General features: G+C 32.1%; 1 protein-coding gene and 1 long non-coding RNA gene across 9 annotated transcripts in view; one reads left to right on the top strand and one right to left on the bottom strand.

Annotated features, from left to right (window-relative positions):
- The window catches only part of LOC114929301 (uncharacterized), a 62583-nt gene that overhangs the window by 15241 nt on the left and 19530 nt on the right, over window positions 1-27812 (bottom strand). The gene's annotated exons all lie outside the window — the stretch shown is intronic.
- Window positions 19791-27812, top strand: part of LOC114929268 (uncharacterized) — a 38916-nt gene continuing 30894 nt past the window's right edge. For 2 of the 6 annotated variants that reach the window (XR_014925052.1, XR_003819227.2), the window contains exon 1: window positions 20351-21059. The gene's annotated coding sequence lies outside the window, so the exon portion shown is untranslated. Of the gene's footprint in view, window positions 20138-20350; window positions 21060-26092; window positions 27783-27812 lie in introns of those variants that run through there. The other 4 variants (XR_014925050.1, XR_014925051.1, XR_014925054.1 and 1 more) reach the window with 4 other exon arrangements.

The raw sequence follows: 27812 nt of genomic DNA on the forward strand, positions 1-27812 counted from the left end.
AAACGATTGCAATATAAACTCAAATTTGTTTTACTTATATTAGAAAAATTCTAATAACTGTCTACCGAAAAAGAAATCAATTTTACAAACTGTTTTGTATATGTTAAAACTTGCGGGAAATATAAAAAAAGAATGCTTTATAAAGCAATTATTTTTCTAATAAATTAATTTGCGCGAGCTATTACATTGTTTTGAGAACGGAAATAAATTATATATATTACTTATCAATACGCCATTATATAATGTGTGCAACATAATATCACGGAGAAAATTTTACACCACAAATTACATTAAAAATATATTCCCTTTTACAACATTTAATGTAAAGCTGGAATATAATGACATTATAAGATATTTATGACGCATTTGTTCTATTGTTAACGATTATATACTCCCTTGTGCATTGAAATATTTGAATAATATTTCTTTACGGTAAAATCTAATACGCATATAATATCATCGAACAAAAATATCATAATTTCTTCTAAATGTAATTATACGAATATATTTCACGATTACAAAAATAATATCGTAATTTTACTAATTTTTAGTATAGGTAATAAATATCACACTAAAATCTCTGATGTATACATTGACAAGCGAAAGAAGGGTGAAAGAAAGAGAGAGGGTCACATTCTTATAATTATAAAAATAAATTTTCGCTGCGCACGTAAATACATCGTTGAAATGAATCTATCGAAAAACATCGCGTGTAGCCCGAAAAAATCTCCAAGGTTTCCACGAGAGAAAATCGGGTTTCCGGTTCTATCTCTACCTCGCCACCCTTCTTTCCACCCTTTTTCACCACCGCCGTTATCCCGCGAACGGATAATCCACGACTGGGAGCCGATAGAGCCAACCATTTTCGTATCAGACATTGGAAAAACGTGTCTATCGAATTGGAATATATAACGGTAGTTGGAGGTAGAGGAGATCCGCGTGGTAGTCTCCACGTATCATCTTCCTCATACACAGCTACTCCTTGCGACCGAAAGTACCATTCTTCTCACTCGTTCGTGCACGAGGCGTGCGCCGATTTTCGTGCAAGAGGAGAATATTTCTTCTTATCGACAAGTCGCAATAGCTAGTGTCTGGAAGATACTCGCTCGCTCGGCAAGATGGGCTCTTTATGAGCGAGGCAGATTTACAGGCGCGAAAAAGGAACTCCCGCCAAAAGAGGGCTGTCCCTCTTGTCCCAGACAAGAACCGTGGTTTCTTATCGCGCAAGATACGAAAACAGATTGTATTGAGCAGGTTATCCCGTCCCCAGTAACGTCTCTATCAGACGAACAGTGTAACTTTATAAAAAGCTCGAAGAAGATGCGATAAATTGGCGTAGAATATGTTAAACGAGGAAAATTGGAGACGTTAACGCGTATACTTCTTCAGATGGTACATATAATCGTTAAAAGTTGTATAGCTAATTCCGAGTATAAAAAATAGCATTTAATAAAAAATCATAAAATTTCATATTTTATCACAGAAAAAACAGTATCCTTGAAAGAATGCAAATATGCCTTGATTCAAGTATATTTTATCCTTATAATAGCGCCAAATATTAATAATTTTGGATAAAGGATAATTTATCCTTAAAACAAAGTGCAAAATATTCTTGGTTGAAGCTGAAATTTACTTATAAATATTGCAAGGACAAGTGACAAGTGACATCGGATACAAGCGGTACTTTCAAGTATATATAATAATTCTTAGTTCAAATGACAGTTTTACAAAAAAAATTTGTGATTACAAAGAGCATTCTATGCTTAAATCAATCAAATAGCGTTTAAGAATAAAAATATACTTGAATCAAGGATTCCTTTTTTTCTGTGATTTTGTTTTGATAGCCAGATAATAATCATTATTATTTTTATGCCAATTAGAAATTATTTGATAAATTAACCATTTAATTTAAATACGATTATACTCTTAAATTATTTCGACTGTAAAATTCCTGTTTTCTTTGCGAATTACAAATCCAGTATTAATTCCCCCAATAAATGAGGTACAATCAATACTCCGTGATTTCCGGGTCACCTAATACCGCATGACGAGATCAGTACGTTTACGGGTGCAAAGAAATCCTCGTGCGACGTATTCTCGGTGTGACCGCAAATAGGAACGAGCTCCGTCCTCCACCGATTGATATAACGAGGTGCATTAATTAGACCGATCGATAGCCTGTGATTAACAGGTCAGCCATCGCTACCTCGTGTCCCACTTGTTTGTGTTCGCTTCGGTTACTTCTCGTTCTATTTTTATTATGCCAATAAAGCAGTAGACTGTTCCAGGAGGCCTCAAATACAAAGACTTTGATATACTATCGGTGATGTATGCAAATGTAAGGATGCAGCTGTGCGGTTGATGAATGCATCAGAATATGATAATTAACGTAGACAAGAAAATATAGTGCCATGACTGGCTTGCGAATAATGTGCTGTGCCCATCAGTCTCTTAACGTCAATTCTAAGCGTGCATACTTTATCATTATTATTTTTTTTTTTTTTAAGATTATAATTGAATCGTAAATATTATATATTTTCTGTTTTTTATTTTAATTAAGAACAAACTTAATTCATCTATCAATTTTATACTTAACATTAAATGAAAAACATTGTTAATGCGTATAGATACATATTTAAATATATAAAAAGGTACTAAAGTTTTACTAAAATTAAATAAAGTTAAATACACATTGTACAATATGTTTAAATATTTGTTTTTTTTTTATATTTACTTATAGGAATATATATATTTTTTTTTTTTCATTGCAAATACATAAAAAATTTTTTACAGTAATAATATAAATTAATATGTTAAATATATAAAATCATAAGTCATATTTATACATCAATGAAAAATATAAATATTATTTACAATACTTTTATTATATTATGATATTTAATTTTTTTATTTTTATAATTTCATATAGAAGAAAATGTATCGAGAAAAATATTCGGCAGTTTCGTATTCTAAAACTTACGAGTTTATCCTTATTTAGCATTGCCTAACATTAAGATTTATTTTATTGAAGATAATATAAAATATTTCAAATTGCAATTCAATCTTTTTAGATTGCACCGTTTGAAAAAAATTTTAAATTATGATTCATATAAAAATTCTTATTGAACTCAACATGTAATAGGAAAGGAAAAATATGTAATAAAATTGTTGCAACAAAATTTTCACGAAAAAGTTTGATCTACATTCGTTGTAAAATAATTGGATACAATTTACCTTCTTCAATGGAGCATTTTAGAGAAGCAAATCGGATAAATAAGGTATTGCTTATACATATAAAGATTTATCTATAGAAGAGACAGAGTTCTTTTAATACTCGTATTTTACTCAATGCTTATCCCATTATTGCTTACCTATCCTGAAAAAGAAGCGTAATAAATAAAATTCATTTAAATAATTTAAAAATTAAATATTTAAATAGAGAAAAAATTAAAATATCTCTTTTCTTGCTTTTAAAAAATCCAATGAAGAAGAAATGATATTTAGTTCTTATTGATGAATTATTCCGTATCTACGAATAATTGAATATTTTCATATTTCTGAATAATTAAATATTTACAATAATTTTTAATTTTTTCATAATTCTATCATAATTATTTAAGTGTCACATTCTGTATCATAATATTTTGGAATTATATTTTATAAAATTTATCTCTGAAAATATGGAATCTCTCTCTTTTAGATTATTTATCATACACAAAATTCTTTTTATATTAATTACGTAATTAGTAAAATTTTAGGTAAATTAAAATTTTTCTGAATCACCGCTGATTACATTACATTTTTACCAGTTTACGTGCGATGAGTTGCTTTTATAAGAGAAAATATTCCCTTCTTATCGAGGGAAAATAACATATTCTACAACGGTGAGCCTTTTGAGAAAATAGAATCTCCATACTGCGAAGAGATTGATATACGTATATGTTCAGAACAGGCTTTATCTATATCAGACTGATACAAACCGTTGCCTAAAGGCAAGTAAAGTCAGATAGCTGCTACAGACAATTTCCCAACTTTGTTTTCCTATTGTTAGCTTTCTTTTTCCTACGTTTCTGATTTCTTTCTTTACATATATTTTATCTATATAATTATTATAGTATCCTTTCATGTGGCATATATCTACGTTATATATAAAATACGCTCTTATTGTTATTTCGAATCATAAATAATTTAAAAAGATACGTATAAAAATTAAATAGGACAAGAAATGAGCCAGTGTACAATTAAATAGAAAATCCATATTTTCGCAAGGAATATCGCGAATTCCGTGGTTGAGAACAATGCGACTACTAAACTACGCCGCTATATTCCGCCACGGTAACGTCAAATGAAATGAAACAATGTAAATCGCTTGTCTCCGATTAACGGATCACGCGACGACGGTGTGTGTAATTCCTCCTGTGTGTCGATTCAAATCAGACGTCAATCGATGTGTCTCAGACAGTAGCGGACAACGCTATAGAGAGCGTCTCCGTATCACCGTGATTGGCCGTCGCCGCTCAGCTGAAACGTAAAGCGACGCAGTCGCGCGTCGACAGATGTTTGACTTTGGATTAAACGATCCGTCAGACCTAAACGATCGCCGTTAATCGCTGGAAAGCGGCAGAATCGTGTTACACGATTATTCACGCGCGCGTACGTAATGCGCAATTCAAAGAGAATTACGCGATAGGTGAAAGCCGATTTGCCTCGACGTATCCGGATCGGTTGGCGTGGCGGACGTACATACGTAACATCGCGGAAGCAAAAACACGTGGCTATTACTCCGTCGACGTTAAGCATTTCAATCGTAAAAGAGCGGACGTTTCTTCAGCCGTCATCATTTCGCTGAGAGCAGAAGTGTATGAAAGCGTATGGAGAGAAATTTCGGTATATTAAATTTCGCATCTCACATCGGTGTGTTTCGCCGGATCCCTTTTCCAAATCTTTTATATCAACAGCGTTGTCACTTAAAATTTAGATTCTCTGTTTACATAAATTTTCCTTCTCTACGTCTCCTCAAATCATATGTAATTTTATTATCCGGAAAGAGATGAGATATATAAATTGCTTCAAAAATAATTATCTTTCTCTTTCTTTCCCTTTTTCTCATTTTTCTCTGTATTTTAAATTAAAATTTATGAAAAGTCTTTCTCTCTCTCTTCTAAAAAAATCTGCAAAATATACAGCTGGACTTTATTGAAAAAGGCTACATATATTCGGAACAAATTCATATCGGTTTTCCCCGTCATGTGGACTTTTAAAAAGCGGAGCAACGGCAATACTTAATTCCGCTTTCCCATTGTAAGCACAGCGGGTCATAATTCTGCTTCTTCTTATAAGTATAAACGGCGCTGCAAAACGACGCTTTTACAGAGGTTAAGAAGTTTCTTAAGCTTTTAGGAACACGAAACATTGCGAGCACTTGGAAGCTAAACTCGCCGACAAGTAGAAAAGTGGAAAAATAGCGCGGCAAGAAAAAAAAAGGGAAAATAATGTAAACGCTGTTTCGCGACAATAAACCAAATCAAATAACGATTGCGTCAAAATTATCGAACAATTAATCGGATTAATTTATTAGCACTTTCATAAATAGCAAGTATATAATTGTACAATAAGAGTTTTTTCATACGATAGAGTAAAGGAAAAAAAAATGTTCTTTATATACCTATATAAATTTTTTAATCTATGCGTCTGTTTTTTTAATCAGCTGATATTTTTCTTCAAACGTCAACATGTCCAGTTAAAACAAGGCAAAGATGTTTCCCGATAAGCCTCGACTTTCCAATCCAACATGCACTTTTTCACGCGTCCTAGCTGAATTGTTAGCTAGAGCTATTTACATTGAACTCATATACATATCGCACCGTAATGCGGGAAATTGTCCTCGCACCTCGGACCGGAAATAAACGTCAATATGGCGCAGCACGCCGGTCTGGGATCGCGCGGAGACCCCAAGAGATCGTCTATGCTAATTTATGGACGAGGCTTCCCGCAAAATGAAAATGATAAGCGTTATTTAAATCGCGTATATATATATATATATATATATATATATATATATATATATACCGTCGCGAAAACGCGATCAGCGTCGGAGGGTGGTGTTTGCAAAATACACACAAGTATTATATGACGGAACGCGGTAGTCCGTGCGCGCGCGCGCATACTTTTGTTCGCGTTGCTGCATTATTCATGAATGTACTTATAAGCCACTATTGCATCGCGTCGCGCCACGCCGGCATCTCTCTCTTTCTCTCCTTCTCCACGTTCTCGTGTCCCGCGCCGGAAGAACCGTTCTTCGTGCGGCGAAAAATATCGACTACGCGGCTCTCTGGAAGCACCTAGCGCGATGCTTGTCCCGTATAACGAAAACTTTATCGGAATCACGAGCTGCGCGCTCTTAAGCCGGAGATCCGGCTTATGCAGGATGATGCGGTGCCAACGCGACACAGGCAGCTTTCGGAATCTCCGAAGTCGCCCGGGATTGCTTGACCACGGCACATTTTTGCGATATATTTCGGTGGCATGTGTATTAAAAAAAGTATTTTTTTTTTTTTAATTGTAACTTCAACTACTGCTTAAACAGGATGGCGATATATATAGATGTGCCTATATAAGAACATAATTATCTAACTCGATTGATTTTTGTATTTGTATGAATAGTTAGTATCATATAACAATAATTATCGCCCGGGAATTGCTTGACCACGGCACATTTTTGCGATATATTTCGGTGGCATGTGTATTAAAAAAAGTATTTTTTTTTTTTTAATTGTAACTTCAACTACTGCTTAAACAGGATGGCGATATATATAGATGTGCCTATATAAGAACATAATTATCTAACTCGTTTGATTTATGTATTTGTATGAATAGTTAGTATCATATAACAATATTTATATCGTTGAAGAAAAACAGTCATTATCATTAAAATCAATCATAATAAAATCTATATGTATATTTTTTCTTTATACAAATATTTTTTTATAATGCATTCATTATTCATTAATCTTAATTAATATCCGATATATTTTAATAGTTACATCCGAGAATATTATTCTATTTAATTATTACAAATAATGTTCATATCGCAAAGACTGTTTTAGGAAAGCTAACAGATAATATCAGTATAATCTGTTTGTAATTAATAAAATTACATGTATCGCGTACATCACTTTAGCCTAAATTAAATTTTAATTTAAACCAAGTAATTTATATAACATCTGCTGCTCATACAAAAACTGTGAAAAGGTGTAGAGTTTACATCGTGTATTAATTAATAAAAACATTCAAGAGATTAACTGGTATCGTGTTTCAAAATTGAATTTTAATGAAAAGGAGATAAATCAATTAAATTAGATAATTAATTACGTTCTTTGTATAAAATAAATATACCAACAATATTTATCGTTCTATGTAATAACCTTTTAAAGCATACCATCCTTTGTTTTTGAAAGATGGTTGGTTCTTAGTCGTGTATTTTATAAACTTGAGAACTGAGAGAGCACATAAAAATAAAAAAAATCTCATTAACAACAAAATTCACAAGAAATATTCATGTCGACGATAATTTACAGCATTTTTCAGTTAAGATTGGACAAATATTATTATTTACTAAATTAATTAGTACGTTATTGTTACCTCAAGCTATCAACATCTGAAAGCCTCCACGTCACAATATAACATCTTACTCGATTTAACTGTAAGTCCATTTTTATTCATTTACTTTCTTCAATGTTAATTTTTCGTATACTTATGATTTTATAGACACATTAACAATGGCTGTTATTGAGATTCGCAACCGACCTCCTAACAGAACAATTAGCGAGAGATCTGTTTCGCGACGATTACATATAATGACGTTGTGAGGAATAGAATATATACTAAAAATGCGTTCGCTGCTTTATAATTGCGTTGATCTCGGGTGTTAGTATATAACTTGACTCCGCATATTTTTATTATAATGACAGTGATGAATAATTTATTGTTAATTTCTACTAATCTTTTAATTTTGAATTGATGCGCTGAAGAAGGTTGAAAAAGACAACCGAAACGTACGAATTTACTTCTGTATAATATTTAATAATTTATGTTATAAATCTTTTCACAAATATAATTCTAGTATAGAACTTAATTAGCTCTTATTGCCTTTTTATTTGTAGATAAAAATTTTTTAAAGAGCTGTTACAAATTATATTAAATTAATTAGATTTATGGCAATCATTTATTTGCAAAATCAACGATTTTTCGATAAATTCAGGATTTTAATATACATGTGCCGTTCTTACTTTGAAAGTAACGTGAGCGTAGTGAGAGTGAATTTTCTTCCCGGTAAACACGACAGAGTGAGTTTATGACGTACGAAGAAGCATAGTGTAGGATGGAGCAGATGCCTCGTTAAAACTCTCGGAAGATCATTCCTCGGTAAGCACCGCGCTAGGATGTGAAAATCTTGTTGTGTACTTAACCGCACATAACTTGTCGAAAGTATTTATCGGATGTCGAGGAGATAGCATTCCAGGCGTTCCTAAGAAGCTTTTCTTTCCCATTTTGTGCAAAGGGGTTTTATATATTTTCTAAGCTTGCCATTCCTCTCAAGTCAAGTATTGATCATTCATAAGAAGTTAAAGCATATCGAAAGACTGTGAAATATGTCTCACAATGATATAATATAATATATAAAATAGTATCTCTTCGCCAAATATGATTATCATTTTTCGAGATGATTGTTCAAAATATATATAGTTATATTTATATTTATATCTAAATATATAAATCTATTGTATAAATATATATATATATGCAATCTCTCTCTGTTTTTCTTTCTTTTCTCTCCTTTTTTCCCTCTCGTATAAAAAATTAAAAAATCTTATATTTTTCTGATCGCTTTTACACGGATGCTTTTTTGTAAAAAATTCGCAAAAATATACATCATATTCGGTGTTTTTGCTTCCATCACATTGGTAGCGTTTTTCACTCGCTGTCTGCAATATTTACGAAGCACACCAAAATGTCGCAAAATCAAGTTTTATAGGTACTCGTTTTATTCGCTTTGATCTTTGCGTCTCTTTTACTCAGTTTCCTATTTATTTTTATAAGATATAAATATACAATAAATGATTGATGCTAATATTTTTTCCCCACATAAAAACACTTCTATATCTACCAAAATTTAAATATCATTGTGTATATAATTTTATGCAATATTACCATTTTTTTCTCTTTGCATTTCACAACTAATTACAGTACATAAAAAAATCTCAAATATTGATATAAATGTTTAATTTTGTTCTATACATATTTTACATATATTATTATTTTAAATTTTTATATAAAATCAACCCTCTACATGCTTTAAATAACAGTAGCTTATTGAATTATAACAACAATAATACTTCATTATTGCTGTTATGGAAAGAGAGTATCAAATGTAATTTTTGACGGAGATTTTGTTTATTATCTCCGATATAAGCAATAATTAAAATAGTTAAAGTAAATGTTTAGTCAAGTGAAAAATAAAATTAATTCTCCAAATAAAGTGTAATTCTTTTTTCATTTGCAACTTAACTTCTTCACTGGCTCTTATTACTTTTTATCGTTATATTATCATTTTCGAAACCTTCCGTACATTTAATTATTTTTAACACTCAAATTTTTTCGCAATTAAATATAAAACATTTACATACTGTTATGTGTGCAAAACATTACACTCTGATATTGTTTGTAAAAATTCAATTTTTTTATTTTAAATTTTTCCCTGTTTATTTCTTTTTATATATATAACATTCTTTCTTCTCTCCACACAATTCTGCATTATTTCGCAAAATATATGTTAGATACATCTACCAGTATGATTTGTCTGTTCTGATCTGTATAGATAGGTATTTCACAAAAAAATTCATCTCTCTCACCGTTTATTAGAACATCCACATATATTTGACAGTCATTGACAAATGCTTTTTTTACATAGGTATATAAAGTGTATGTATATTAGTTTATACACAGACTTGTATATACAATCGTCCGAATTTCGCTCAATTCGCCAAGAGCCCGCGTTTGTTTCACATTGTATTGTATATACAATATACGCCCCACGAGAGAGCATCTCTCGACCTGCTGGAAATCAACAGTTTTCACCGTGAAACGCCGATGGCGGGGACCGCAAAAAATGATAGAAAGTTACGGTTGATATGCGTCGCCGGTACGTAATACCCGACGAGAACACGGGAACCAACTTATTGTTGGTCCACGATACCGTCCATCGGATGAGAGGCGAAATGAGAAAGAGGAAGAGGGAAAATGAGTGAGGGAAAGAAACAAAGAAAAGAGACTTTTGTGCGGCGCATCCGGGTATATATGCGCGTTTGTATTTACGCGTGACACGTCGCAGGAGAACGGAACACTCGACAAAATCTCTCCAATGTGACAGTGAAACGGCTACCAAGGGCTAAATTGGACTATAGTCGCGTTTTCGATGCTGAAACTCGAATAGGAAAGCTCGTCGTCAGAAGGACCGAATAGGCGTCACATTTGTAATAAAAACTGTCGTCGATTCGATTTGACAGTTTGTCAAACTTATTGCTAACAAAATTGAAATCTAAATCATTATATTTTAAAATAAGTAATAAATTAAAAGGCCAACTTAACGAGCTAATTAGTTAGGTGTTAAATAAATTTTTTATTATACGTCATGAAAATAATATTACAAATGATAAACGTTTCGACTGTACGACAGTCTTTTTCAATACCATTATCGCTTTGCTAACATATCAAAAAATTAAATAATTTGGAAAGACAGAACTTATTATACATGTAAATTATATAGACTTATAATATGAAAAAACATCAGATTTCTGTAGTTCTTTTTGAATAAAAGTCTAATTTTGTAATCCATGATGTAATAATATGTAATAAGCTGTGAAATATTTAATGTGTTAGCCTGAATATTAAATATTAGATTTTTAAATAAATAGTGATCACTTACATCTATGTCGAGACGATAAAACTTCTTTAAAATATTTCTTATTAAATAACATCATATTTTATGTATTTCGAAGTAATATTCATTAATCAATAATAGCAACATTTCGTTTTTTTCACTGAACTTTCTTCATTTAGAAAAAGAAAAGTTTTTCAACAAATATTAAAATAGAGAAGCTTAAAAGGCTTGATAAACTTCTCGCATTAATTTTTTTATAATAATAACTAGAACGAATGATAACCTCAATTAATTTGAAGAATATACTTTAACAAAACATCACCTATTATATGAGATAAAAAGAGTCTACGGTTTATTTAAAAATAATACTTTTTTACCGGCTACTTATAACCAGGAATAAATAGACTTGAAAATAAATTTCTGATGCTTTTGATATTATAATACAATGTTTTGTAACTTGCATTTTGTTAATCAAGAGAGATTGTCTTCCGGATATACGTCAATCTCTCCTCTTTGGAATTTGCGTGTTCTCCTAATTTATTTTTACTCGAGGCTAGTTAAAGTTTGTTGAAAGCATTCTTGGTAAATTCTTGTGTTTTTCAACGTCCTGACATACAGGGCAGGACGCCTCGAGCGGCGTCAACGAAGTAGCTCCGAAGGGTTAACGATTCTTCGCCGGAAGGAACTGCAACTATTCTTCCATCTATCTTAGCTCCTCTATTTTCAGGCTCTGTCGACAGAGTTTAAATTTGCCAAACTACATTGCGTAACGCGTTGCTCGTGAATCGCCAAAGTGTCAACATCGTTCTCGTGTAACCGATTCGTGCGTGACTGTCCGTTCCGTAAATCAGCCAGAAAATAGGATAATTATTCGGGTTAGATCTAGTTTCAGCCATAGCAATGTTCTACTTTCAATTGACAAATATTGACATTGTACGATGCTATCTATATCGTCCATGTTCGAGCTAAATCAAAGTTCCTGTACCGAACAAGAAGGATACGTCCAGATATTTTTGTTGATTTTTAAGTTAGTTTTGTAAAGAAAAATTGAAAAATCCAGGATTATAGCAAGATGGGGAAAAAAATCAAATTATGCATTTTCCAGATTTCAAAATATCATCTTTTTTAAAAAGATATTAAGATACACTAATTCTCAGATGCCTGCGTATTATTGTCTTATATCTTGTTACTCTTTTATTCTGATTGTCTTAATCATTATCAATATAAAACGGATTGTTTAAGGACAATAAATTATATTATATCTTTAATAATTATATCTTTTGTGCGTTCAGATTATAAATTTTTGATTATGGTATCTTCAAATTGGAAAGTTTCGAGAGTTTTTTCAGAGTGCGCAGATGGCGAATCTTAGAAGAAAGTGTCTATGTTGACCTAGTTATGTTAGCAAGCAATTTGTGTGTTACAAAAACACCAAATACATTTTAATACATATGTGTACCATGAAAAATATTGGATGCAAATATTATATATTCTATTGATCACGAATTCTCCATACACGAATTTTATTTTCATATTTCTACATTAGTATATGTATATCGTTGGAAATGTAACATATCACTTATTCTTATTACTAATACTATTGATTCTGTTAATCACTGCACAAATAATAAATATTTTGAATTACATACTGACACGCATAAGAGCTTTGTTTCTGCGTTTTCGGAATTTTGACAATCGAAATGAAGAGCGTTCGAAAAAATGTACAATACGTACGTCGCTGGAATAAAAAAAGAGAGAAAATCGTTATGGAACTCACACAATGAGTGAGGACGATATTGAACGGCGACTCGCCGTTTCGACGGTGAAACATCGGAATCCGATAAGCGTCGCCGCGATTATTTAATTATTACCGGGGAAACGTGTCGCGGAAACATTTGTGTGTTGGACATTTTCCGAGAGAACAAAGATAACCATGTATTTATATACGTGCGCGCGCATTTCTCTCGCTCTTCTCTGGTCCGTCTATAAACGGAGGAAGCGAATTATTCCGTTTGAATCGAAGTTCGATGAGAGAAAGAGAGAGAACGAACTACTCCTGCTTCTCTCTGTGCGCTCTAGACACACGAAGATATTTACACTGTTAGGAGGACCGGCAGGAGAGTGGATTAGTGCGCGGTCGAATACGTGGGTGCGTTACACGAGACTCAACGCGATTTTCCAATTTACAGTTGATCGATCCGCCGTGCCGGCCCGAGGCGAAAGCCTCGCATATCTCGCGCATAAAGCGTAGCCGGTTTTCATTATTGAGGCAAATTCGACGTGGCGCGCTACTGAATGGCATATTTGCAATTCGAATTAAGGGAAGCGTTAATTTAATGGAAAACGGCAAAAATAAATGCGCGACCGTGCGATATCCGAGTATCCTTAATCAAAAGGAAAATAGACGCTCCGCTTATAATTGAGCTTATTCCGTAGAATATTCATGTTTCCCTTCCTATGTAAGCTCCGGTTAAGGGTAAGGCTCTCTAATTGAAGTTTCTATAAGGGCTCCATGATTTTTATTCTTTTAATTTTATGAATATGCTATATTAGAATGTGTATTTTACTTCATTTCTGTATTAAAATGACCGCAGTTTCTTTATTTTGTTGTTATATATTATGCATCCAATTTATCAATTTTTTTTACGTAAGAAAATGCAATCCTAAAACATCGGATTAGAAAATATACAAGTTGTATATATTCGAATAGCGCGTAAATTGACAGTATGTTGGCCTTAAAAAATTTATTTAAATATAATAAGAAAATTGATCTCTACAGTACAATATTAGACAATCGATTTCAAACTGTATATTAGTACATTCCGCGTCTTTTATAAATCCGATAACGAAACCGAGGGACCTGTCTTTAAAGCTTTGCTGTAGCCGTCTGTGAAATTCTCTTGCGAATGGAAGAGCGATTTACTCGTATTCACGTGCGCGAACATGGACGGACCATGTTTCTACCCAGTGGCAATCGCGTCGAATCTACCCGTCGTTTATGTTTGTGGAACGTTTGTGTCGCACAAACTGTCATTTCCACACCAGTATGTTGCACAAGTTTAACGATTAATTTATTCGTTTTCGGCTTTTAAACGAGCGCGCAAACGAATGGCGAATGTTTAGACAATGGCGAAATGGCTAGTATTATATTGCTTATTGTTCTATCGAAACGTCTTGCAGCGAAACGTGTGCGTTCGAGAAAAATATATACGCAGGCTTAAATAAAAATTATTTTCGCCGCAATGAACACGATGATTCCTGGACGGGTGAGAAAATTCGAACGCGCTCCCCGGCATTTTAAAGCCTGTAATCCGCAAAAGAGGATATAATAGGATTTACAACACGAATTGAATTTCGTATATATAGAGTTTTGCGCTGGCTGACTGAATTCGAGCATAACAAGCGGACACGCGCGATTAAACATGCTATTTATTTATAAAGAAGTTGTTCAGCAAAAGAGCAGTATTTAAATGGTAAATTTTGAAATGGCTAAAACCCATGATTATTTAGGGAAAAAAAGAAAAATAAAATCTAATATTAAATAAATTGACATATTTTGCAAAATCTGTTTTTACGTAATAATTTATGCGAAGCCAAAATGTTATACCAATACTGTGAAAAATTTATGAGCCTTAAGCTATGTCAAATAACATCATATACACGATATTTTGTAAATTCTATATTTATATCCAGCTACAAACTAACTAAAACGATTATGCTTTAATAATAAATTGTCTAGCATTTTCTAACTTTAAATTATTCAATTCTGTTAAGGTAAATTTCTGTTCGATATTATAAAACACATTATATATATTAGGGTGGTCGTTAAATTGAACATCATGTTGGATGGTCATAAATCAGCTCCAAATGTAGAAAAAATAATTCTCTAATTTTTTCAGATTTTTATTTTCAGCCTTGAGTCTCCCTGTTTACACGTGTTATGTTATATTCTTATATCAGTTCATTTATTTATTCATTTATATGTTATTTAAATATTATTTATATTATATTTTTTATAATTTGAAAAAATACTTAATTTACTTCAGTTCTAGATGAAGTCAGCTGCAAAAGTCGTGAACAAAATTATTTAATTTTTCATAAAAGATAGTCATAAATATTATATGGGCTATTCCGCTATTTATATTATTTAACTATTTTATATTATTTTATACTATATTTTTGATATTTTCAAATAGTTTCAACTTTTTTTCACTAAAATTTCAAACTATTTACAACAAAAATTGATGACAGAAGCAGCTGCAGAACTGTGGTATTAATAAAATTATTAATAAAATTACATGCCAACAGGGAGACTCAGGACTCAAAATAAAAATCTGAAAAAATTAGAGATTTTTTTTTTCTACATTTAAAGCTGATTTACGACTATCCAACATTAAAATTTTGAAAAAATCTATATAACGACCACCCTAATATATATATATATATATATATATATTAGGGTGGTCGTTATATAGGTTTTTTCAAAATTTTAATGTTGGATAGTCGTAAATCAGCTTTAAATGTAGAAAAAAAAAATCTCTAATTTTTTCAGATTTTTATTTTGAGTCCTGAGTCTCCTATATATATATATATATATATATATATATATTTAGAAACAGAATTCCCTTTCAAGTATATATACCTGTCGTGAATCATATGAATGACCGCAAAATGCGCTTCATCATCTTTTCTTTTACCGGGACGGTTCTTTTTGCCACAAGCATTGTAGTACAAGCGGCGAGAACACTAGGTGAATCCAAGAAAGTAACGATAATGCTCCCGCAACAGTTTGTCGAGGAACTAATGGTTTCGGACTACAAGTTCGGACGACTCGACGGCGCCTCGCACGCGGTGCATCTCCTGTATGTCGCATCCCGTGTAGAAAATAGAAACCCCCTGCGGTTCGGATTGAGCTCTATGGGATTGCACACAGTTTCCGAGGTTTCGCCGCTATGGCTCGCGGTCCGACCACGATGGCCCGTTGATAACGTCGGTCGATCCGGGCCGTTGAGGATGAGAGCTTTACCTTGAAAAACTCTCCTCGAAATTTAATGATTTTTACGCGGTCGTAGACCTTGAGGAGAATTTATATCACTCTGATGTGTGTGTGTGTGTGTGAGCGAAATTTTACGACGCCTCGATATACAGCGAGCATAGTATGGAGGAATGCACAGCAGAGTAATGCGAGAGACGCGAAAAGGAGCTGAGAATATGAAGTAGAGCAGAGAGATAAGGGAATACAAAGAGACGGATAAGAAGACGGGGACGAAGTGAATGGGGGATAAGAAGAAAGAGACGCGCGTCGTCAAGCGCGTGAGAATAAAAGCGTAAGAATTGTCTTGTCACATTGAGAGGAAGAGAGGAGGAGAGAAGGAAAGAAATGAAGCTTCTCCATAGAATGTGCAAACACAACGCGATAAAGTAGAACATTAACAGAAGAAATACTAGCGCTAAAATGCGATAGATTTTATTTCTATAAAGAAACATTTTATGTAGATACTGATAATATCTTTTTTGTTATGTAGAAATCGCAATAAATTCGAATATTTATTTGCGCTATTTTCTCTTTTTTTTTTTTTTATCGACGTTATATGTGGTCATACATTTTAGTTATGGTTTTACAATATATGTATATGCGGTTAATATATGATATTAAATTTCGTGGAAGATAGATTTTGAATTTTTTCTTGAGAACCAATTTCTGTTAGCAAATCTTAAAAGGCAATCTTATTTTTTTTGCATGAAGAAAAGGGACTTAAATAATATAATACAAACTTCTGCTTTTTTTCTTGCGTTCCCCTTATAAAGAAAATTATTTGTGTCACCAAAGTATTAATAATGGACAGAGTGTGTACACATATATGACAGATAACCTTTTTGTACGACAAGGGTGCTCGGTTAGTAATTGACTGGTGAAATGACGTGACGCGTTTATGATTCTGCGGCATCTTGATTCGTCCACGATGGCCCATCAAATCTTTATGATCCATGATACCAGCGATGCGGTTCTAAGATTTCTCCATACAAAATGCATATAGGCAGCTGTATGTATAGACGGCGAAGCGTTCTTGTTTCAGTTTATTTACTGGTTTTAAATCAATTTTACTTTAGGTTTTATATGCAATATCAATTACGTAGTAAATCAATGTGAGAACAACATTTAAAACAATTTTTATATTTTTATTCATTGAAATTACAAGAATGCGGAGAAATCTTTAAGATATGATATTTATTTTATTATTTTTTGTTACATACATATACATAATTTTGATGATTTTGTTTTTTAATATTACATTTAAAAAAATTATTTTTTTATAAATTTGGTATGTCTTCATATTATTTTATTTTTAATATTTGTAATTATACAAATATTTTCGTAATATTATTATTAATATATTATTTTATGTATTTTAATTTTATGCAATTTCAATAGTGTATTTAAATGCTAATATGGCTATAAATATACGACAGAAAATGAAAGCTAAATAAAAAATAATTATGCACAAAATTATTTGAACATTGTATATATAAAATCATAGTTAATAATTTTTTAAATTTTTCTGCACATAATATAAATTATTTTTATTTATTTCAATTAAATTAAATTAATGTCATAACTCGTGTGCCGATTTAATCAAACTTTAAAAACTAAATTACTTAACGATTTTTCTAGATACACTCTGAATTGCGACTGCATTGATATAAATAAAATAGAAAATATTAGTACTTTGTATCGGCAATATGTAATAGTGCCTTTAATAATTCTTCTAATGTAAAACATGTAACATCTAATGTAAAACAATAACACATTGATCTTCTGGCTTAAGAGGTTTATCTCTCTTTTTTTTTTTTTTTAAGGCACCTACAAATATCGCCGATGTTTATATATAGTTACCGAGGGATGAAAAGGTCGTCGTGTGCGCGCACTCGCGACCTGACGCACTCGTGCGCTCTATAAATCACGATTGTATCGCGCTCGGTCCTCGACAACACGAAGAGAGTTCGCTCGATGTCAACGCTCTCGGGGCGGCGCGTAATCATATTCGTCACGAACAGGCAGCTTTGCCGCGTGAATTTACGAGCGCGGGTTTACGATTTCGCCACGGCGAACGTAACGGCGAATGACAACGAATAGCGCAAGAGTCGATGAAGCGCCCGTCTCTCAATCTACAGATAGCAACGCGCACACAGATGCACCGGGCGAGAGAGAGAGAGGAAGTTGTTGCGGAAACTTCGATGCTAATTATCATCTCGTCCCTATCGTTTGGTCCTCCGCAACTTCGTGACGCGAGAACTTCGATCGATTGGTCGCATCGGCGGAAGTCATTCCCGGCTATCAGGACACTCTGTCGTATCTTTCATTATCTCGTACTTAATCTATTCACCAGTATTGTGAAATGCAGTTAGTAATTGACTTCTCTCTCTTGATCTCCGTAGCTAGATTGCTGATAGTTTCTAAGATCTCGATGTTGTTGAAGCGTGAAATGCAATTTTCGTAAATATATATATATATATATAATTTGAAATAACATAATTATTTCAAATTATCACATTTTCTCAGTTATCATGTTTTGTTTATTCTTAGTATTTTGTTATAATTTTCAGTATAATATTGCTAACGAGAGATTAAAAATTTTATAAGAGCTTTTAAAAATGGAGTTCGCGAGAAAATTTTAACAAAAAATTGCCTCAATCTCCTTCACAACCGCGTACAAAAAATGTGCAACACAATTTTTGCGATTAATAACAATAACTGTCAGATTACAGGATACGCTGTCAAACGTACAATCGTCACGTCGCACTTGGCGCAATATGTATCACTTTAGTATAATACTATATATATATATGTATGTATCGAAAACATTATTTCAGCAATTTTTTTAACGGGAAAGCTTGTCGCGATACTCGTTTGATTTACGACTGCATGCGCCGGAATGCGCCAGAAAATGACTGAATCATCGAGTTTCGAATTCGAGCTCGCGATAGTATCGCCGTAGTTCTCTCGGCAAATCCCCCGCGTGCTGTAGCTCGTTTGCCTTCAATGACTCGGCAGTTTCAGCGAGAATAACAGGACAACCGTACGAAATCTTATCGTAAACTGCAAGTGGAGGACCGTAACGGCAGCCGTGAGTCAGCGCGTCGTCGACGACTGTTTGATCTCTTTTTCAGAGTCCGCGCGATTATAGGAAACGCTCGTCGGAATGAAAAACAATTCCGAGGAAAAATGCACTCGCCATGCGGCGAGTGCATGTTCTTATAAACGCGTCGGAAAAGCGGCAACGTTTATTAGATTTTTTTAGAAACACAATTTTTGTGATAAAGTAAATTCCTCTAGTTTCTAAATATTGATACAATATAACATTATTATGAGCAATATAACATTAGATGTTTATTATAATAGAGATATAATATTATAATAGAGATATAATATTTTTTATAATAGAGAAAATAATTAATTATGAATAAAGAAAATTTTCCGATCGTGTAACAAATAATTTGCACACATTTCGTTCTCTTTTATTAAAATCCAGAAAACTATGAAAAAAATGGTGTATCTATATGTAGCCACGTACGGATTAAAGTATTTTTCACGAAAAATCGCGCAATGTTATCGAGGAAAATAAAGTCATGCAATTTGTCACAATCAAATATCGGCACGCATTTGTGCATACACACGTCCATGCATGTATACGTACATATACAATATATTTATATCACAGTCTCACACGATATCTGATGATCGAGAACGCATACGTTCTGCGAAAAATGCAGCTCACGGCGTTTCTTTCTCGAGTTCGCAATGTTCTCGTTTCAGTTTCAATCGCTTCAGTTTCGGATCTACGTGATACGAGTGACAAACGGGAGCGCCAAGTAGTCAGGGACAGTCGACAGTCAGGCAGGCAGGCGAAGCCGGACGGCCGGTCGCGCGAGACGGTCTTTCTCCACTTTCGTACGTTTACGGTCCTTCGATCGTCGAATGAGCGATGCGTTATTGCGCATTTCAGCGTAATGCACTCGTTCCAGCCTGATTGCCGAGTCAATCACCTATCTCGTATGATAATGAATTGCGGACACATTCGTGGAATAGAAATGGCGCAGAAACACTTCTTTTTACGTTCAGAATCCGATCATACGATAATAATATATCCATTTGACATGTTAACATGTTTGAAATGATGATTATGAATATCCTTTCAAGTTAGTTGAAATTTTATTAAATATTTTATTTGTGTTAATGCTTTCTTAATTTCTTCTATTAATATTTCAACATTTCATCGCAAAATCGAAGCCAACGCGACGTTTTAAAAATAATAATGGATTAAAGGAAAAAGATTTAATTAACTTTTGAAAAATTTTAACAATAACTAGAAAATTGGTTTTGAAATTTAGAAAATTAATTTAAAAATTGTTAAATTTTTAAATTATAACTATATTATTTATAGAATATTTTTGAAATGATACTAATTAATTATTCTTATTTCCAATTATGTGACCTGTAGAGATCTATGGATATATTTAATTTCAAATTAAATAATCAATAAAAACTTATTGTTTTTAATACATATATTAATCGAGTAAATATTTTTCTCGATCAAATAATTTAATAGATATTAAAAAATTTGGATTGACGTTTCTAATTACATCTAACCTTCATTAATTAAATAGTCGTAATTATATTATTTCTAACGAGAAAGGCTTCCTCACGTTCTTAAAAATATATGTTTGTTTAAAGAATCGATATGTACATCTCATTTGACAGTTCCCGCGGAATCTTTCGTATATACTGGGAGAATATTTGGAGGTATATATATTCCATGCATTTTTCCACAATTCCAAGAATAATCCACCGTATTGCAGAAGATCGCATCGCGTATATGCGCCGGTAAATATTGTTTACCGATAGAAAAGTGTCCGAATCGCGTAAACGCTTCGGTGACAGCAAACGAAAAGAGTGGAGATGTTGAGGAGCCGGCTTATTTCCTGAGCCAGAATAGCGAATAGTATCAGAAATCGATGACGGCTCAACCTGCCGTGTATCTGCGCAATAACACGTTAAAGCTACACGGAGGATGAAGTGCAGGACGAAATGAAGTCGATTTGAAGGGATACACGTCTTTGTGTGAGTTATTTTTATATTAGGCCCCATAATCTATATGTACGTCGACGCACGTTCTTGAAATCGAATCGATTCCTCACTTCTTCGGCGAGGAACAACATTTTCCGTTCTTACTAGATTGAGAACATTACGGCAAAAATTCAAAAGATTTACTATATGAATTTCTTGGACGAATAAACACAATGATCGGCACAAATATTACTTTTTATGGATGTTGAACAAATCGAATTCGCGTATACCGATCGTAAAACGAATTTGTGTATATGGCAACAGAATCGTTTAGATTGGAAATAAGACGATCTATAGAGAAGGAATAGAAAGATTCTATCTTTGACTTTATTTTTATTTTTCTTTTACATTAACGCGTTACTTCACAAATATTTCTTAATTCTATTTTTCCTGTTTCTAAATTGTACATTGTGAATTTTTTGACATGTTATTTATATCGTTGTGACATGATTAAATTACTTGTGTGTATATTCTAATTTTTCAAATAAATGTGTTGTTGCGAAAAATTAAATTACAAATCAATCGAAAAATAAAACTGAAGTATTTAATTTAAAATATTTCTTAATTTTATTTTTACTGATTCTAAATTATACATCGTGAAATTTTTCATATGTTATTTATATTGTTCGACGTGATTAAATTGTTTGTGTATATTCTAATTTTTCAAATAGATATGTTGCTACAAAAAATTAAACTATATAAATAAATCTAAAAATAAAGATTCAGATATATAGTTATATTGACTTAAATCCGTAGAATTAATATTTCCTTGGGTTTCTTCGCTTAATTTAATATATATTATTTGTAGGGTTTCTAAAAATTTAAAAGTTTGCGTCACACAGAAAAAAGAATGGAAAAAATAGAATTAGAAATCTTCATGTAATGTTTGAATTTTTCAAAATAAATAAATTATCGATTACTCACATAAGAATGAACGTTAATGGGTTAATTAACTAAAGCGCATAATATTGCTACTGTAATATTGATTACTGTAATAGATTAGTTTGAATAATTAATTATTAATTAATATACGTATAATATCGACATGTTACAGCCCATTAGGATTTTCTCGCTCGCGTCATTTACGCGGATTAATATTGCATTATTGATTTTCCAGCACTAATGCGAAGGATTCTCATAGCCATACATTTTTCAGTGAATCTACAGACTCTCGCACGGATGTCATTTCGACGTCCATCTTACGGTTTCTTTCTTAGGGATATAGCTTCTTTGAAAGATTTATATTTATCCGCTTTCTAGATTCTACAATAAATCGGTTCAACATGTTTCGTAGCTTTACATCGTCGAGCGAAACATCGATCATTGGATCCTTGCGAATGGATGAATATTATGCAAGAATCTGTTTTAATATTTACATATAATGATATATCGCTTTTTTTCAATTAATTTTATTCAGGGAGCGAATTAACTTTTTTCCGCTAACATATACTTTTGCGCGACAAAATAAATTAATTCTCTAGTAATTGACTATACAAATATAAATTTATATAAGAACTAAGAATATTTTATACACTAAACAAAAACTATAATTTGCACTATATGGAAAGAATAATGATTACGCGATACTTATTCATTATTCAAGTACGATTAAAAAAAAAAATTAATTCGTTCAAATTGTGAGTTCATACTTTTATAGCACCGCTATTGAGTTTTTTATTCGCGTACAATCAAATAATACGATTCGAAAATAATGATTACGATACTTATTCATTATTCAAGTACGATTAAAAAAAAAAATTAATTCGTTCAAATTGTGAGTTCATACTTTTATAGCACCGCTATTGAGTTTTTATTCGCGTACATCAAATAATACGATTCGAAAATCTTTCTCCATTTTGGTGCACAATTATGATGTGGGATTTTAGCCGCATTTCACACAGGATATATCACTGTTTTTAACGCCGCCCGCAAATATAGACGTGGGATTACGTCGGGTGAAACGATCGCGGAGGCAAATGCGCAGCAAGCCGAAAATAAAGCTCCGGTATACCTGTGCCTATTTATCTCTTCCGGACGGTGTCATTGAAATGCACACGTGCGACCCGTGTGCACGGCTGTTTCCAACAATAACCGCGCGCGAGCGATGCATCCCGCAGAGGTATCTTTGCGCGCTGAATGCGCCGGCAATCGATTATCCCCGGGCAGGGCGACGATGTCGCGGAGCGTCGGAGGTCCTAACCGAAATACGACAGCCTGTATCATATACAGAAGAGGGAGCCCTCCCGGGATTTCCCCCTGTTATTCATAACCCGTGTCGTTAGGTCGTGCCGTCGTACGGCAAATCGTACGGCTTATCCGGATTTCGCGTGTGCATCGTGGAGATGGATATACATATATATAGTTGCATATATGTATATATAACCCGGTGATAACCTGTACCTCCGGCACTAATGATGACGCACATCTAGAGTGCAGGTTCGTACCGTGATTCCTCGCAGCGAGTCAAAATTCTTCCGCACGCAAGACCGCGAGTGATACCTATTAACTCGAATTAGACTTACATTGTGTACAAAATCACAATGTAGAAATTGTTTCGTGAGGTTTTCATTGCTATGGCGTACTTGAATGAATATGTAGACTAATTAAACTTTGAACATTTTTTCTATCTGATTCCTTCATGTTACTTTTAAATTGCCAAATCACGTTAAAATTATACTTCTCTGATGTATCAATGACAGGTCATTCATTATGAATGTTTAAGATGACATTTATGGAACGCGATATCTAAATAATTAAAAATGTATTCTTTTATATTCTGCTTACTTTAATATACATAGAATTTTCTCTCGTTTACTTCTTCTTGTATTTATTACATTCATTTCAAAGAAAAATTAAAATTATTGACATTTTTTAGGTACAACAATATTTATCGAATTAACATCTTGAAGATTAAAGTATAAATTTAAGTTTCCTATCAGTTGCTTTCATATGATTATATAAGTTAAGATTTATTTTCAAATCTCTTAAAAATCTTGTTTTTGTAATTATTAAAATCCTCCATTTTTTCATATAATATGAAATTGTATGTTTCTCATTGTTATAAGAATTAGACTTACATTGTACAAAATCACAATGTAGAAATTGTTTCGTGAGGTTTTCATTACTATGGCGTACTTGAATGAATATGTAGACTAATTAAACTTTGAACATTTTTTCTATCTCATCCCTTCATGTTACTTTTAAATTGCCAAATCACGTTAAAATTATACTTCTCTGATCTATCAATGACAGGTCATTCATTATGAATGTTTAAGATGACATTTATGGAACGCGCTATCTAAATAATCAAAAATGTATTCTTTTATATTCTGCTTACTTTAATATACATAGAATTTTCTCTCGTTTACTTCTTCTTGTATTTATTACATTCATTTCAAAGAAAAATTAAAATTATTGACATTTTTTAGGTACAACAATATTTATCGAATTAACATCTTGAAGATTAAAGTATAAATTTAAGTTTCCTATCAGTTGCTTTCGTATGATTATATAAGTTAAGATTTATTTTCAAATCTCTTAAATATCTTGTTTTTGTAATTATTAAAATCCTCCATTTTTTCATATAATATGAAATTGTTTGTTTCTCATTGTTATAAGAATTAGACTTACATTGTACAAAATCACAATGTAGAAATTGTTTCGTGAGGTTTTCATTACTATGGCGTACTTGAATGAATATGTAGACTAATTAAACTTTGAACATTTTTTCTATCTGATTCCTTCATGTTACTTTTAAATTGCCAAATCACGTTAAAATTATACTTCTCTGATGTATCAATGACAGGTCATTCATTATGAATGTTTAAGATGACATTTATGGAACGCGATATCTAAATAATTAAAAATGTATTCTTTTATATTCTGCTTACTTTAATATACATAGAATTTTCTCTCGTTTACTTCTTCTTGTATTTATTACATTCATTTCAAAGAAAAATTAAAATTATTGACATTTTTTAGGTACAACAATATTTATCGAATTAACATCTTGAAGATTAAAGTATAAATTTAAGTTTCCTATCAGTTGCTTTCATATGATTATATAAGTTAAGATTTATTTTCAAATCTCTTAAAACTCTTGTTTTTGTAATTATTAAAATCCTCCATTTTTTCATATAATATGAAATTGTCTGTTTCTCATTGTTATAAGAATTAGACTTACATTGTACAAAATCACAATGTAGAAATTGTTTCGTGAGGTTTTCATTACTATGGCGTACTTGAATGAATATGTAGACTAATTAAACTTTGAACATTTTTTCTATCTGATTCCTTCATGTTACTTTTAAATTGTCAAATCACGTTAAAATTATACTTCTCTGATCTATCAATGACAGGTCATTCATTATGAATATTTAAGATGACATTTATGGAACGCGCTATCTAAATAATTAAAAATGTATTCTTTTATATTCTGCTTACTTTAATATACATAGAATTTTCTCTCGTTTACTTCTTCTTGTATTTATTACATTCATTTCAAAGAAAAATTAAAATTATTGACATTTTTTAGGTACAACAATATTTATCGAATTAACATCTTGAAGATTAAAGTATAAATTTAAGTTTCTTATCAGTTGCTTTCATTTGATTATATAAGTTAAGAATTCTTTTCAAATCTCTTAAAAATCTTGTTTTTGTAATTATTAAAATCCTCCATTTTTTCATATAATATGAAATTGTCTGTTTCTCATTATTATAAGAGACCATAAATGTCGATCTATCTCGCTATAAAATATTTCGCGACATATAAAAATTCTCGAGGGGTTTTCAGTAAATTAGAATGTTTTCCATTGAGTTTGGCAGCTTCGTAAGCTGAACTTTTTCGATAACGTTCCAAGCGCTTGCAAGCATGACGCCAAGAAAAAAGAAGGGCTCTTTCTCTTTCTCTCTTTCTCTCTCTCTTTCTCTTTGCTTGGGATATCCGCGTGTGCGGCTGATTTCGTTTCGCAAGACCGTCCCAGGGATTCGTTTCCGCGAATGTCTCGTTCGTCTGGATGTTTCAGATTAAAATGGTGGAGCGGTTCGGTTGACGGAGATTGGTTTCAGTCGGTAGACGGTGGCAAATTCCCTATGCAGGAGGTGGTTTACCAAGATCGAGTGAGGCTACCTCATTGCGCGGAAGCGCCCATCGAACCAAATCGATTCTCATCGCACGTATTGTCCCTGTTACGCCGACATTCGCCATGATAGCGAAGGAACTCGCTCACGTCGTTGCCAACCAGTAGCCAGATGTACTAGCGAACTTGGATAATCCGAGCTGTCAATAACGGATTACCCCCTGAGAACGATGCTCATTTTGTGTTCGCGTTTTTAAATTGAAATATGTCATCGAGAAAATTTTAAGTGACAACATAAGTTCTTCGAAAGATAAAATGAAACCGACTCTCAGTAGAATGAGTTTCTTTATTAGGATGATTATTGTAAAACTATTTACTTCTGTGTTCTCAGATCACGCTCATTTTTTTGCTTTATAGATTAACATCAATTTATTTTTATATGTAAATTAATCCGATAATGTAGGTATTAAAATATTAATATCGAGTTGTAATATCATGCAAATATAATATATGTATGTATGACAAAATATCATTTTTCGCGAATAAAAAAATATACAATATTTTCGCATTGATTTGAATATAATATTTGAAAAAAATAATTTTGTAAAGAAATATGCTTTTATTTTGCTGAATATATCAGAATAATATGTTTGATATATGTATATAAACATAACATCTTAGAAAACATATTTTACGTGAAATATACAATACAGTATTATATTATCTATATATATACATAATTATAAAACATACAAAACGCATGATACACAATTCAATGATCGTTCAATTAGAGATAAGAGAATATATTGCAAAAATGTAACGACTAATTGAATGGTATTGGTAATTATCTTAAAACGTCGACACACGTTTATCGACGAGAATAATTTCCAATGTAAATTCTCGAAAATTGATAATAAATGAAATTATTAATGTAACATAAACATTATCGATCATATGCACGTCCATATGTAAACGTTAAAACAACGAATTGGTGAAACACAATCTTCATTATACTTTGTCATTGTAGCGTAGATAAATAATCCAAAATAATATCATTAATTATTTATTTTTTGTTATGCAAATTGAGATCGATTTGGGAGAGATGTGTGATGTAATAAAAATTAGAAAAGATAATTACGTTTTATATTTTCTAGTCGGAATTTGTGTTTTTATCTTTTATAAAATTTTATCTGTATTTTTCTTTTCCTCAAATTCAATGAATAATTTTAAGATACATTTCCACTATATACTTTATTAAATAAATTTAAATTATTTCTGTGTAATAATTTTTTTTCTGAGATTATATATCTTAAAAATCTCTCTGGTTTCCTCTGGCTACGTGGTCACGGCATGTTTACTCGCTCGCGTGCGATCTTTTTAAGTAAAAAACCGTGACTGAAATGGCACAACTTAATTCGAAATAAAATTGCTAGGTTTATGCGGGTTGCTTATAACGACAACTAACGTCAGAGAGCGTCATGGAATAACTTCCCGAGAGATTACGTGTATCATTCCCCATGGTTAAACTAATTTACAAACGCGCGTTCGTTTGATATTTAATATAAATTAATTAAAACGAAAATTACATTAAACTACAAAAATTGTTATTATAAAAATAGTGAGATTTTTACATCAATTGAGCATTATATTAATAACAATTAATTTT

The sequence above is a fragment of the Nylanderia fulva genome, unplaced genomic scaffold (assembly GCF_048542155.1).
Source record: "Nylanderia fulva isolate GAGA-0341 unplaced genomic scaffold, ASM4854215v1 Scaffold3, whole genome shotgun sequence".
NCBI classification, from domain to species: domain Eukaryota; kingdom Metazoa; phylum Arthropoda; class Insecta; order Hymenoptera; family Formicidae; genus Nylanderia; species Nylanderia fulva.